Genomic DNA, 16,011 nt, shown 5'->3' on the forward strand with positions numbered 1-16,011 from the left:
TCTGAACAACTGCTGGTGGCATTTGCTGCAGGGGCAGAGGGGAAGGCTATTTCAAAGCAAACCATTTCTAAATGGATAGGCCATTGCATTCAGTTCTACTATAAGCACCGTGGAAACCCTATCCCCCAGGGGATCAGATCTCACTCCACCAGGGCTGCATCTACCTCTACAGCCTTCCTCAGAGGCGTCCCTACCAGGGACATCCTAGAAGCTGCTACCTGGAATTCTGTACATACTTTCGCCAAGCATTATCATTTGACAATTTTCTCTAAATCCAGAGCTGGTTTTGCCATTGCAGTCTTGCAGGGCCTTATAGCTGGTCCTAATGCTATTTAAATTCCTCCTCCCAACCATAGCTTTGGGAATCTACCCAAATGTAATGACTGCAACAGTGAAACACGAAGAACATAGTACAGTTGTGTACACTTAACATAAATGTAGATGTTTGAGTGTATTCACTGTTGCAGTCCTGGTTACCCTCCCTCCAGCCCCCTAACTTCTTTTGGTTATACCTTTACTTTCCTTTACTATGCTTAAAATCTTTTTGGTGTATTTGCTTTTTTGCTGGAGGTATATCATTGTACTTTTATATTTAATTGCTTCCCATTAGAGGGGCACCTGACATCTGGGGCAAGAAAAACTGATGTAATGGCAATGGCTGCATGTTTTATACCCCTGGTGACCTAACGTCATGGATGAAGGGACAGCAACTGAAGCAGGACCCAAGACTTTGTTAATCAGGCTGACTGAGGGCTACCTGCAAGCAGATAACCCAAATGCAATGACTGCAACAGTGAATAAACTTGAGCATCTACATTTATGGTAAGTGTACACAACTGTACTTTATGAGGTCTTGATGTTTTTTGTTATGACTATGCGTATTTAAGTATTTTTGCATTTTGTTTTTATTAGTAGGGAGGCCAAATATTTGTTTCCAATGTTTGCTGCAAGGTCACAAGTAGTTAAATGACTTGTACAGGTACATAAAATATTTAATGCCAAATCTCAGCTATGAAACCGAAGACCCAGTTTGCATTGCCTTAAAAATGGCATTGCACTTCTTTAAACATGCTCTATGGCATACTAATAATATATGGTTTTGGAAGTTGTACACGGTGACCTAATGAATATCAAGTCTGCAAAGTACCTTCAACATTTAGTTTGTAGTTCCTTAAGCTGAACATAAACCCAGTCATAGAAACCTCTATCCACTATACATGCTATAACATTAGGTCATAAAGCACCTTTTGTGTTATATTTTATAATAAAAGCAGAAATAAACACTAGTAATACACCTCATAAATACACATTAGCCCTTCTGAATGAAAACTATCTGAGCTTTCAACTTCCCTTAACCTAATTTTGGAGGAACAGGTCCCCGTTGTCAGGAAAGACTGAATACCTGTGCATGCAGATAGCAAGGTCACATATCTAAACTGCACATCTGCATTCACATTTCTTCTTCAAAACCTGAGTATTGTTATGTATTTATTCCTTTTCATTATTTGTAGGTGTACTTATCAAATATGACTATACTGCATCAGACTCAGGTAACATGTTTAATAAGGAAGTAGTTTTGCACCAGTTACTTCACTTGACTAGACTTCATTTGTAGAAGAACATATAAATTTATATAAAAAATGAAGGCTCTTGCAGCCCTCAGGAAATTTAATTATTTATAGCTAAGCTGATAGGGTCCTCATTTATAACAGACTTGACATGAAAGTCTAAACATTTAGGAAATGTCAGACTTGAGTATACAGTCTCTTGGAAGTGAATGTCAGATATGAAAAAGGGTGACTGATTTCAGTTTGTATTAGCTAAGTGGGTGATAACCCAAATACACTCTATGTCCATATGATATGCATTAAAATGCAATGCAATACATAAAAAGGTACAGTAAAAGCAAAATGGTAAAAAACTAAATATTTATAATAGTACTATGATACTCATAAGTGGTATAGCTACAGGTAGCTGATATTAGATTCCCAGAGTATCGAGTGCTAAGAACACAAAACATTGAGAGTGCAGATGACAGTTTTCCATAGCAAATCATGGATGCTGCAGTGTGCTTTGGTAGTAAATACTTTTTTTAGGAAGTTTTCACCCTTATTCTTACTTGTATTTCTGCGGAGTTAATACATATATGTTCAAGGTGGGATGGAAGGGTTGAGCCTTGCAAAAAGGAAAAAAAAACATTTATAGTTTTAGATTTCACCCTTTTAGTATTTCAGACATGTATGTTTGTTAACTTTGTTCCTCTGCATCCTGTCAATTGGAATTTCATAGTAATTTCAAAAGCATAATTCTATCTAACAAATTACTATCTTTTCCAGAGTTGAGATGTTACGCTATATCAGTAATGAGCAGGCACTGATAAGCAACCCAAAACCAGCATATTGTTTTCCTAATATATTTTTTATTATTTCTCAATTCCAGACAAGAAACAGAAATCACAATGTCAGACCAATGTGTTTTTTACACCTGTGACCTATCTAAAATAATATGGCTGACTGAGCTTTAGCAAAGGAGGAAAAGGAAGATCATACATTGGATTACTTTCCTTATCACACCAGAGCTCTATGGCCCATCTGCCTTCAGCTTATCCCATAGTAAAGGATGTAGTTGCAAACAACCACACCATTCATGAACACAAATAAAGCTATGCATCATATATTTAAGAATTAATGTCATAGTTTAAGTCATGATTACTAATCGTATCCAGTCTTAGTTGCTTACAGAGAATTTTAGTGTGCAAGCTATTTTCCCTTTTCATTTATGACTGCAGTGTACCAACCTGGTTTTATTTCCCATATTCATTTCTTGACATATTACAATGAAGACTAAAACGATACTACTACAATTTTACTCAATGATCACTGTCTATGGAGGTAATATGAAGATTTCTTTAATAGGGGTGGTCTGTGAGATCAAAATAAGCCAGCTCTAGATATAAAATCAAAAATTTAAAAAAAAAAAAAAAAAAAAAACACAAAACAAAACAGCACAAGGCTAGTTTTCATGGTATCATATAGCTTTTCTGCTGAACATATTTTGTCAGCCATAGCAGCAAGTAAAGGGTGCAGTTAACCCATTGAAAAACTCTTAAAATAAATAGCATTTACTGTGCTTCAAAAGTCTGAAAGATATTTTACACAAATTCTGCAAGCAAGTACTCACATGTATCTTGAAAAGAAATATGTTGTAGTAGCCAGTCCTTGATGTTAAAAATAAAAACAATTTTTAGAAACAGCATACTGTATTTTGAGACATTCAACACAATAACATGTGACTTATTAAAAGCATTACATTGATAATGGCCAAGATCTAAATATAGCTTGGCAACTACTTTTCTTGTTTTCTTTTTTTTTTCAAGTGAGAAACTCTTTAGTTGAGCATTCCCTAACAACATAAGCTGCCCTCAGCTTGTTTTTGGCCACACAGGATGAGACATATCACCCTTCCGAAAGGAATTCCTTTTTCCTTTCACAGATGTAGACAAACACAGTAGCCTTGTATCATACTAGCAATCTGAGAAATGATCTATGGGTTGATAAGCTCTTGTTTTTTTTTGTTTTTTTTTTTTTCTCTTAACAAACCACTTTGGCATAAAAAACAGGATATTCCTTTTTTGTGTATGCTGAAGCTAATGAATTCTGAGCTTGCAGCTGGGCTGATATTAAATACTGTAAGCACATGATCCATATTATCTTTTTTGAACTCTCATAAACATATACTTATCTATCACAGTAAACAGTGACTCATACAGCCAACATTTAAGTCTTCACAGCAGAACACCTTTGAGTGCAGTCTATTTTCATTTCATTTCATTTATTTATTTTCCATTTGTTTACTGGGTTAGTCCGACTGCACACAAGGTGACCATTTTCAGCGGAGAAAAGCTCCAGATACATAGTAAAAAATTATAAAAAAAAAAATTATATAAACATAGCTATTTTGTAGAAAGAGCATAGAACATGTAAAAGGAATTGCCTTTCAGGATAGTAATCCTGTTTTGAAGTTTACTGACAACACATTAAAAGCATACACCTACCAGTTTACTTAACTTTTCCCTCCCAATGTGCTTTCATGGATCATAATTTGTGTGTATTGCCTTGCCTTATCTATTTTCTTTTATTAAGTGCATTTCTATATTGGGAATACTTAATTCTTCATACTAGTTTCGCTTAAACAGTAAGGGTAAACTTTTTCAAGTATTTATGAACTTTTGTGTTTAGAAGTCCTCTTAGACTATTCTGTCACTTCATTTGAGGTTTCTTCTTCTTTGACATATACTTAAGAAAATACAACTGTTTTATACACAAAACACAACAGCACAAGGCTAGTAGCCAACTTTCATCCATACCTTTTATCCTGGAGACATTGAAAATACGTGCAAAATCCATTGAAAAGTAGGTACAGCCAGACAAAAATCTTGACATCTAATTAGCATACAATTGGAATACCAAATTATGCATAACTCTTCCCACTTACAGAAGGAACATGGGATATTCAGAAACATGTTTAAAAAAACAGGGTAGCAAAAATAATGGAAAAATAAAAGCACATTAATGAAATGGCATTATAAAACTTGTTGATTTTAATAACCTGTATTGCAAAATTCTGTTGAACAGAGTCATTTAATTTTGCTTCTGAAAAGGGGAAATATAAATTGTCTGTCATCTTTCTTTAAACTATTGGTGCCACTAGTATGTTGGTGATGTAGTGTGGTTTTCAGTGAGGTACTCAGCTTCAAAAATCGTGGGATTTACAAAATTGTGTAAATGAAGCCTGAAAATACGGACATACCTCCAGATATAGGTACCTTATCTGCAGAAGTAAACTAGGCCTGAAAATAGGAATGTTCCTCCGATATAAGGACAGTTGTGAGGTCTGATTTCTGCCATAACCAGCATCCTCCAGCTCCTACATTGCCCCATCTACAGATTTTTAGTATCCCACATCTCATTGTGTAGGACTTACCAATTTTATGAGGAATCCTTGAAGCGTAACCTCTCCTTTGTGCTCATCAATGGGTTCGGTGTAGAATAGTAGGCTACAGGCTGCATATTCTGCATTGTTAGTTTGGGTTTTCTTTTGAAGTCCTGTCACCCTCACTACCTGATGAATGGCATGTATTGTAGTACCCACTCCACGTGGATGATAACAAGCTCATCGCAGTGTTTCCACTACTGAGTCATGACTCTACCCTGCATTACCAGTTTCCTGGTCAGAATGTCAGCACTCATGCAGGATGCAGGGCTTCTGAGTGCTCACTACAGATTTGCCTGAAGACACATTAACCAAGTTCACTAAATTAATCTGGAACAAAATGTTTGATGCTTTTAAAAACAGCATAGATATTTTTTTACAGTGATATCCAACTGAAATTCCTAACAAGCTGTCTATAGACTCCTAAAAGCGCACTTTTGGTCTGTGAGATGGTCTATATTATAAGTTCGAAGTCTGAAAACTTCGAATCTCATATGATCAACTCCATATAAGCAAAGTTTTCAAACATCAAACTTAAAATATAAACAAACTAAAAACAAAAAGACCTACCTGAATGCTCTATGCAGGGGGCAAGCCCCCCTGCACCCCCCACACCTCCCACTACTTAAATATACCAACTCCGAGATCACACTACATTGAAGTGAAGGGAAATATTTCCTACGGTGGTCTCCATTGAAATGTTCGATGTTTGAAAACTTCGCTCATATGATGTCGATCATATGAGATTCAAAGTATTCAAACTTCGAACTTATGATATAAACCCCTGTGAGACTGCTTATGAACATTGACCTGTTTTCATTTATTCCTTTATATCCTGGAGTTTAGGCAGTGCATTGGGAAAATACACGGTGAATGGTGGAGTGTTGTTTTATTTAGTGCCACAGGTATTAAATTTAGTGTGAGCAGCTTCTGGTTGTTTACTAGACCTCTGACAATTATGGTTGCTGAGTAAAAGTTATTACTCAGGAGAACACATGTCAAAAGCCAGTTGTGTTTAGGCACTTAACAGGCTGGACAAGACATACATGCAGCATCAGGTAAACCTAAATATCTAGTTCTGGTTGACATATGTGATCTGAAATTCCTTTGTGGATCATAAGGAGAGAACACTCAGACAGTAAAAGTAAAACTCGAATGAAAAGATATGACCTCACAACTAAACAAGTAATACAAGTTAATGGACCCAACTGTATTACTGGGTAAACTCCATCAGTATGGCACTGCTACATACGTAGTGAACATATCAAACATTGTCACTAGAGCCAGTGAACCTAGATGTGACTGTGTTAAGAAACAAAACTAAACATTCATACACATACATAATCTTCCACTTCAAAACATAATGACAGGCAAATGCAAAAACAAAAGTCAAAATAGCTTTAACGTAAATGATTCAGCTAGGTTCTTTCTGAAATAAAAAAATTGTAAAGTAAGATTATATATTTTCATTTCCATTTATTAAGGGACTATTTAGCAAACATGGAGATAAACAGACATCTAACAAATAACACATATCATTAAACATATTGCAGTTAAAGTTGATCTAAGTATCTCTAAATGTAAGTATAGCATGGACTCTGATGATGCACTGGACACCTTGGAAGCAACTAGCACTGTTCTTGTTAAGCCTGAGATAATGGCCAAACAAGCCTTTCTAAAAAAAAACAGTATGTTGCTATTTGATACAGTTTTAAAATAATACATCATTGTGTACCCCTACACATTTTTTTCAGAAGCATAACCTCTCTTTGAGCAATCACAAAGGTAGAGGAGATATCAGAATGAAAATGATGCACAGTATGTTAGTGAAATGTCATTAACCACTAGACCTGGCTCTTTGAAATATCTCATCATTTGAACACAGGTGAAAAAGTACAAAGTATAATAAGACATTGGGTCTGGAGAATTAGGTTAATGTGATATAAGAGATCTGTGAATATCCAGAGCAACATAGGCCTTAGGTGTTTAAATATATAATAAAAAAAAACTGGGTCTGGAGAATTAGTTTATGAGATATGAAAGACTTGTGAATATCCAGAGCAAAATAAGCCTTGGGAATTAATAGGGTCATAGGTTCATACGACCATATTTGGCTGTTGGCCCAGAGGCCCTTATAGGTCTAGCCAATAATTTTGCCCATGTTTAAATACATAATAAAGATACACTGGGTCTGGAAAATTAGTTTAATGGGATATTTAAGACCTATGAATATCCAGAACAACTTAGGCCTCAGGTGTTTAATATATAATAAAAATATACTCAACATACCTTTAGCAATCTTTTCTAAATTTAAAGTCCTGCAAACACACTGTCTGTCTTTTTGTGTCATCTGCAGCTCTGATTACTTAAAGTGTTTTTAACATATACTTACAGTTTAAATTAAGTAAGATAGTATGCATTTAATAATGTCTTGATACCATGTTTGTTGATCACACAGCTGTAAAACAGCCTCAGTTTTTAACAGTGTGGCTTTTCAAACTAATTCACTTTTTATTTTTGTTTTACTGAAGTTTTGCAAGTGATGCAGTGACTAAGCACTAAATATACGATTCCATAAGACAATGTCTCCCCATGTGTTCCATGTGTATTTATGATCTGTAATGTAAAACGCATGTTCATTCATGTTACAATTTCATATAACGTGATCTAACCTCACTTGATACTAATAACATTTCTTTTGAAGTATCTCTTCTAGCATGACATTGGCTTCACTTTCTCTGACTGCTGCCCTTCTTTTTTAATTTTTCAGAATGCTGCTACAAACCACAGAGTAGTGGCTTTAAATTGGTTTCTGTGTATTGGATTCAAAATGCAAAAATAAATAAAAAAAGAAGAAGGAAAGAAGAAAAGGAGGAAAGAATGAATGGAAAAGTAATGCATCCTATATCAAGTGTTCTAAGATGATATCTCTTCAGTGGAATAAATCTTTATAAATAGAAAGAGATGGAACTTGTAGAAGGAAGGGTAATAACTTTAAAAGTAATGGAATCAACAAACTTTTGAAATACATTTCTTGGTAACTTTAACTGCTCTCACAGAGTCATTCCTTTGTGACAGACCACCTGCATCTGCTCTACTGCCTGTTATATAGATTTACTGCTCAACAAGCAATAAATCATGTCTACTGATGGACAAGGAAACAGGAAAAGTGGCATGCTGAAAAAAATATCTAGTTTTCATGATCTGATGAAGCCATGAAACCTAATTAATGAACTGTGCTACAGAAAAACAGTCATATGTTTTATTTAAACATCAGCACGTCATCTCCCCAGTCTATAATTGTTTCAGCAATTTTGTTAATGTATATATTTTGTTTGTTAACAGGGTGAATGAACTATTCCCAGGAGAGTTTTCAGTCACCACCCGGGCTCAAATGATAAGGACAATTAAGAAAAGCATTGATCAAACATGGGCAAAACTCTTGAGAAGTAATAACATAGGAATGACAAAACAGAAAAGTTATAACTGAACATTAATAAAAAATATATAAAGTGCATGAAATAGTTAAGATTTGTTTGTTTCAGGCATTACATGTGACCACTAAATGAACATTATACTAGAAAACAATGTAAGGTCAGCATAGTTTGAAATAGAAACACTCCTCAATTTCAAATGTAAACTTTAACAATGCAATGTGTTCCATGCTACAAAATTCATTAATTGTTGTCATTCTACCTTTATAAATGAAATAGTTTCACTGACTTCATGTATGCATTCTGCTGATCCTCAGTGATGTGATTCTTTGCTTTTCATTAACCTTACATAAAAAAATTGCTTACGTGTAGGGATGATTACAATGGTCTGTGCTTGGTATTTCATTCCATTATTGCAGAATTAGTGACTGTTACCCTGCATGTTATTTTTGTTTCACTTCTACGTTTTCACTACTGTCCATTACCAGTGTAAAATAATATGCTCACAGCTTTAATGATACAGTATAGATGTTGTTTTCTATATCAACTCTTAGGTCCTCTTCCAATTTACTTTTTTTCCTAAGCGGCATACTTCCAGCTTCACCACTAATATCTCTTGACTCGATGAAGATCAGAATGACGCCAAACGACAAATTAATAGTGTATGCAGCAGTCTTCCCTTTCTCACAATTTAGAAGAAAAAAAAAATGATTTTTGAACGCAGGTCACTTATATCAGTAATAAAATCCATCCATCTACTGCATCGATTTGCAAGTTAAACTATAGATGTTGTGTGCACCGAAGATCTATGCCAAATACCCTGTATCAGTTTTATGTTTCATATAGATTATGTTAATAAAAATATCAGTAAAACACACACCATGTTCCTAACTGGTAAAAGAAAAATAATCCTTAATATGTATTATAGATAGATAGATAGATAGATAGATAGATAGATAGATAGATAGATAGATAGATAGATAGATAGGCAGACAGATGGATAGATAAATAGATTGACGTAGTTATATACTGAAGCAGGTAAGAACATTGTAAGTTGAGTTGTTTTTAGGGGAATGTATAAGTATTAAGGACAAGTTATTAAAAAAAGAAACTCGTTTTATTTTAAAATACTTTGGAACCATTTGGACTCAATAAAGAATGTAATTGGAAGTCTATTATTTAATTATTGTTATTGGATAATTGATTAATTGAATGAGATTTTATTGTATTTAAGAATGGATGAGTGCCTTTATTTTTTACTCTTTGAAGGCTTTGAGCCGAAGCACTAAGTGATTGATAAATTTGTATAGATACTCTGAGGTTCATGGATTTGCTGTTGTTTTTTTAAGAGCATTGTAATCTTCTGACCAGGAAAGTATTATAGTTCTCAACTGCAGATGCAAAACATTAAATGTTCCATTCTGAATGCAAGCACCAAGATCTACTAGAAATGTTAGTAAATAAAAATGCAAGAGAGTAGGAATTTGTTTGGAGTTCTATCAATAGTATAAGATGTCAGAAAATGAGAACAAACATTTCTGATTGCAAAGAATTAAAAATAAATAAGTGAATAAGACCATGCATGGGGTAATGAGACACATGAGGAAAAGCCCTGAAGCATTACTAGAAGAAGGCAGAGGTGTTACCTTGCTAAACAGGTAGTTAATTGACTCTCAGTGGGACTAAAGCATTCAGATCCTCTAACAGATCATTAGAATATGAATTGGGAGAAACTAATATAGAAGAAGGTAATTAAATAATCCATAATGTTTGCCAATAATCATGCAAAAATAGATAAAAACTGCTTAATGTATATTTCTTACAGGATGTAGAGCACAATGAATCTTGTCTGAGAAAGTTTACAAAAGTAAATGTGGTAACATTGGTAATTAAAGGAAATGTTCAAAAACAAAGGTACACAGTTTAATGATGGCAAGGGAATGATGCTGAGAGAAAACATAATGAAGAATATCTTCACAAAAAGCATGGGGGGTGCATGACATAACCTCTCCAAAGCAGTACAAAGATAAAGATAAAGGCCAAATGTGGCTTGCATCGGAAAAGCATATGGCAATTCTAAGGAAGTAAAGCACAATAAACAGTGGACAGGATTAAAAAAGATCACCTTGCACTCATGGATACTGTTGTGGCCAAAAACAGCAATTTCTGCATTTGCAGAGAATGATGTTCAGAAGCAAATTCACACCAATGAAAGGAAAGGATTTGTTACTGGCTAATTTACATGTCTCTGAATTGCATGGTGTTGTCACTGGTGTTCATCATCACTTTTCTGCAGTAATCACATCTAGAGACCAGTGGATCTTCTAAACACAGGCAACCCCTCATTCATTCTCTCATACACATACACACACACACACACACACACACACACACACACACACACACACACATACACACACACACACACACACACACACACACACACACACACGCACACTGCTATCTCTTAGTTGTCCTTGAATTTATAGCTCATCCTTTTTCATAAATCACGAATGATTACATTCAGTCAATAAATCTGGTGCAGGGATTAGCATTGTCACCACACAGCAAGAGGTTCTCCAGTTCAATTCTTGGCTGGGTTCCCTTCAGTAGAAACTGTGCATGTCCTCCTTGCATTCACGTGGGTTTCCTCCAGGTGCTCTGGTTTGCTCCTACATTCCAAAGACATGTATCTAAAGTATTTCTTCCTAGGCTTCCACTGAAAATAGGCTCTGTCCCAGTTGGACTTTCCCAGTAAACAAATATTAAATAAATAGGCATTGCCACTTCTTTTTCTTACCTTTATTCAGAAACTGCATCATAATGCCAAGCTTGTTGGTCTGTTAACTTTTAAATGACTCTCAAGAAATTTTCAAAAATGCTGCCTCATGTCATCTTCTTTTCTTCCTGGCTATGTCTGGAAATCTTCAGAACAACTGTTGAGACGTGACAACCCCCCTCCCATTGTCACACCATCATCTGTCTCAGCTGTCTCTGATTTTGCAGAACATCCCTGATTTTGCCTCTTATACCTGCTCTGTCCCATATAACTTGCAGACCATAAGGTAAATCAATAATACCAGACATTACAGTGTCATCATCTTATTGTTCAGAAAACACATCATGATGCAAGATCTGTTTTGTTATTAAATCCTCAGTTAATGCAGGGAACTACAGCTCTGATTGGTTAATGGGCTGCATCCTGTGCCAAGTGCATGTGGTTGAAATTTTTTTATGTCATTGTCACACCCATTCAATTTACTTGCAGCTTAGAGTAATATTAAAAGAGTGTCCCTGGAGTCTAGTGTTTTCCCCATATGTCTTATGTCTTCTGTGCAGCAAAGCCTGTCGTTCTATTAAATTATTAATTTATAACAGTAATATTAAATGCAGTTCCTGGTCTCTAGTGTCCCCCAATGTATATTTCATACTGCCAAACCTTGTTCAATTAACTTTTAAACTAAGGGTAGTACTTTAAATTCCCTGTGCATAGTGGACCCACACATATCATGCAAAACTTCCTGTTCTCTGGGTTTAGGGTAATATTTGAAATTCCTTGGAGGGTAGCATCACTGTTCCATGTCTTGAGGGATTTGTTTATTAGTCTATGGGGGAATAGATGTATTGCATCCCCCAGACAAATGCATTCACACATTCATATACTCGCACACACACACACACACACACACACACACGCACACACACACACACACACACACACACACACACACACACACACACACATGCAAGGTCTCTCTCACACACAGACAGAGAGACTCAGCATATATCAGCCACCCCTCACCCAATCTCACTCACAGGCACACTTATTCATTAGTACACAGAAACATAAACACACACACACCACACTGAAAATCCCAGACATTTCTATAACTCTGCTCATTGGTCACTTTGACAATATATTCTATACCACAAATGTTCACCTAGACATCTAAAGGATTTTTTCTTTTTTTAAGTTTTTGGTGGTTCTTTGAGATGTCATGACTGGAGACGTGTGTCTCTCTTGCGTCCTCATTACCATGATAGCATAGTTGCACAGCATCTCCCATGTATATAAGCTCCTCAAGGCCAGGGTCAGCAGCTGGTGTGGACTAATTAAGAGATGATGGAGAAGAAGAGTGAGAGTGGGAGCTAATGCTGCTGCTCACAGAGAACGGCTTGACATAGTACTCAGAGGACCAACCGCCTCCATGATGGCCTCATTTAACAGAGCATTGCGAGCATTTAGAGATAAATACCTCTACAGATGTGTCTTCACCTCCTGCAAAAGTTGTGACACTTTTTGCAGCTAGCACATTGACTTACTGTGATAACTGGTCATGGCTCTAGGCTTTAATGAGGGTGACTCCAGAATGACATCCCCATGCCTACACTGAAGAGGGATGAGCAGGCATAGCCTCAGCATTCCTCTCTTCCCCCACCTGGTCGTACAGGTACTCGGGCCACCAACTGAAGTCAGGCAGCCTGGATCCTAGTAAAGATGTTATCCTTCTGCACCAACAGAGGTTGCTTAATCTGCATGACTTATTTGTTTTGGCACACATGTTTGGCCACAACAAAGGTTTGTAGACACTGGTGCTATGTGCTGCCAGTACAGGAAATTCTGAAATTGTGCATAGTAATGAGGTTCATTAGAGATATATATTGCTAAAGAGCAAAACATGACAGGCAGTATATGTCATATAAGTCTGTAGTATCGTGGTGTTTTCCATGGAGAAATAAAGTATCTGCCTAATAACAAGGTATGTGCATTTATTTTTTTGTCACATTAGTTGTGCTGTAACACATTTTAGGTCTCTGATCAGTACAAACAGGACTATAGTGGTCCTGCAATGTTTTTTTGAAGCTAAATACTTGCATCAAAAATAATTCTTGCATAGGCTCATAGGTTCATAGGTAGGTACTAGGCTATCGGCCCAAGGGCCTACGTAAGCCTAGTCAACAAAGTTCCCTGGCTTACCCCACCCAAGAAAGTTATTTTCCTGTACCACTGTCAAGCAGAGACACAGAAGTGATCCCCAGCATGTATTTCCTATTTCCCATCCACTCATCATGATTTCTCTTGAAGAGTGCTAATGAAGAACTTTGTTTGACATAGATGGGTAGCCTGTTCCAGAGTATGGGAAGTCTCTGGGACAGAAATCTATCCCTCCAGTATGTCCTGTTTATTGTGGTGACAAGGTTTAGGTCCTTAGAACATGTAGCTCAGAGGGATTGGGATTTCTTTAGGTGTAGCATGTCCAACAGCTCTGGGTTTGACATAGCTTTATATGTTAGGCAGAGATCACCTCGGAGTAGGCGATGTGCTACGGAGTAAAGCTGGAGTTTTTTGAGGTGGTCAGTGTAGGGCATTTGTTTGAGGCCAGTAATCCTCTTTATGAGGTATTTCTGTGGCCTTTCCAGCTGCTGCAGATGTCTTGTGAGGTACATTCCAAAAGGGTCATTGTACTCTATAATGGGTCTAATGAGTATTGAGTAGACGGGAACAATGACCTCTTTTTTCCTGGATAAGAAACCTTTTATGATGAGGTGTGCCACGTAGAAGGATTTCCTGACCACTGTAGCAATGTGACTATCAAAGGAGAGACTACTGTCCACCTGGGTCCCAAGGTCTCTTATCACACATTTGGTGTTAAGTAGATTGCTGCCTATGTGGCAGTTCATGGGTACAGAGTTTTTACCAAAGGGGATGACACTGCACTTTTTGGCACTGAGCTTGAGGCCATGGCTCTGACACCAGACATCTGTATAATATAATGCTGTCTACATTTACAAGGCTTTCTCTGGAAAACCCTTTATGTATATAGCAATACTTTCATTATAATGCTTAATGTGCATTAGTTTGCTTAAGTAGCTTTATGTTTGAAATGTATTAGTTTCCTTAGGCACTTTTATGTTTAAGGAGTGTGAATATGCATGTTTGTGTGCATGTCCGTGTGTGTGTGTGTGTGTGTGTGTGTGTGTGTGTGTGTGTGTGTGTGTGTGTGTGTGTGTGTGTGTGTGTGTGCGTGCATGTGTGCGTGCGTGTGCATGTGTGTGTGTGTGTGTGTGTGTGTGTGTGTGTGTGTGTGTGTGTGTGTGTGTGTGTGTGTGTGTGATTGTATGTGTGTGTGTGTGTGTGTGTGTGTGTGTGTGTGTGTGTGTGTGTGTGGTGTGGGTGTATATGTGTGTTTGTAGTGTAGGTGTGTGTCTTGTTTAATGTTACTGTTAGTGAATGGGTGTTTAGTATCCTCATTTGTAATGGTGGGTTAGGGGCAGAGATAGGAGTAGGATTAGGTTTAGCAGACATGAATAAAGCAGCTTGCAAACTGCTGTATTATTAAATAACCAAAACTAAAAGAGACAAGTGCTTTAAACAGAGTGTTGTGGTTTATCATACAGAAAGTTTAATGAAGTCATTTAACAGAGCACAAGTTAAGTTGCCTTTATTAGTCTTATTTAATATTGTGCCAGTGAGTGCGTACAGATAATTAATATAGTATCAGTAAGTGTGCATGTAGATAGTTAATACTCTGTAATTAAGTGTGTATAGATAGTTAATATAGTGTCAGTAAGTATTAGGTAGATAATATACTGTTGGAAGTGTGTGTAGATAGTTAATATAGAGTCAGAAAGCAGTAGATAGTTAATATAGTTTTAGTAAGTGTGAGCAGATAGTTAATATAGTGTCAGTAAGCAGTAGATAGTTAATATAGCGTTAGTAAGAGCATGCAGATAATTAATATAGTATCAGTAAATGTGCATGTAGATAGTTAAAATAGCCGCAGTGAATGTGTGCTGATAATTAATATAGTAACAGTAAGTATGCATGTAGATAGTCAATATAGTGCCATTAAGTGCATGTAGGTAAATAATATAGTATCAGTTAAGTATGCATATAGATAGTTAATATAGTGTAAGTAAGTGTATGTAGATAGTTAATATAGTGTCAGTAATTCTGTGTAGACAGTTAATATAGTATTAGTAAGTGCAGGCACAAAATTAGTATAGGATCAGTAGTAACTGTGTGTGTGTAGATAGTTAATGTAGTGTCAATATGTGTGTATAAATAGTCAATAAAGTGTGTCATAGTAAATACAGTGTCAGTAAGCATGTGTATAGAAAGTTAATATAGGGTCTCTAGGTGTGTGTATAGACAGACTACATACTTCATAGGTGTTTACTAGTCTAATGACCACAAGGGCCTTTTTAAATCTAGCCATGCATCCCACATCTCTGACAAGTTCTGATACCCTTGATAATTGTAAGCAGGGGCTTGGAAGATTAAACATTTACAAGCAGGTGCCTGAGAGAAGCAACATTTACTGGCTGCCTGTGTCCATTGCAGACATAGGTGCCAAACTGGGAATGAATTTCCTTTTCCTCATCCAGTTGTCCAAGTTGTACTTGAACTGGGTAAGGGAGGAACTCTGCTTCACACTGATGCAAAGCATGTAACAGAGATGGTGTAGTCTATGAGATACATACCTTTATTTCCAGCAGGTCCCATTTATAACATAAGCAAGGTCATACCTGGCTTGAAAACAGGTCATATTTATATCACAGGCAAGGTTTAAGTCTTTAGAAT

Source organism: Protopterus annectens, chromosome 2.part2 (genome assembly GCF_019279795.1).
Source record: "Protopterus annectens isolate FY-2018-M chromosome 2.part2, PAN1.0, whole genome shotgun sequence".
Classification (NCBI taxonomy): domain Eukaryota; kingdom Metazoa; phylum Chordata; order Ceratodontiformes; family Protopteridae; genus Protopterus; species Protopterus annectens.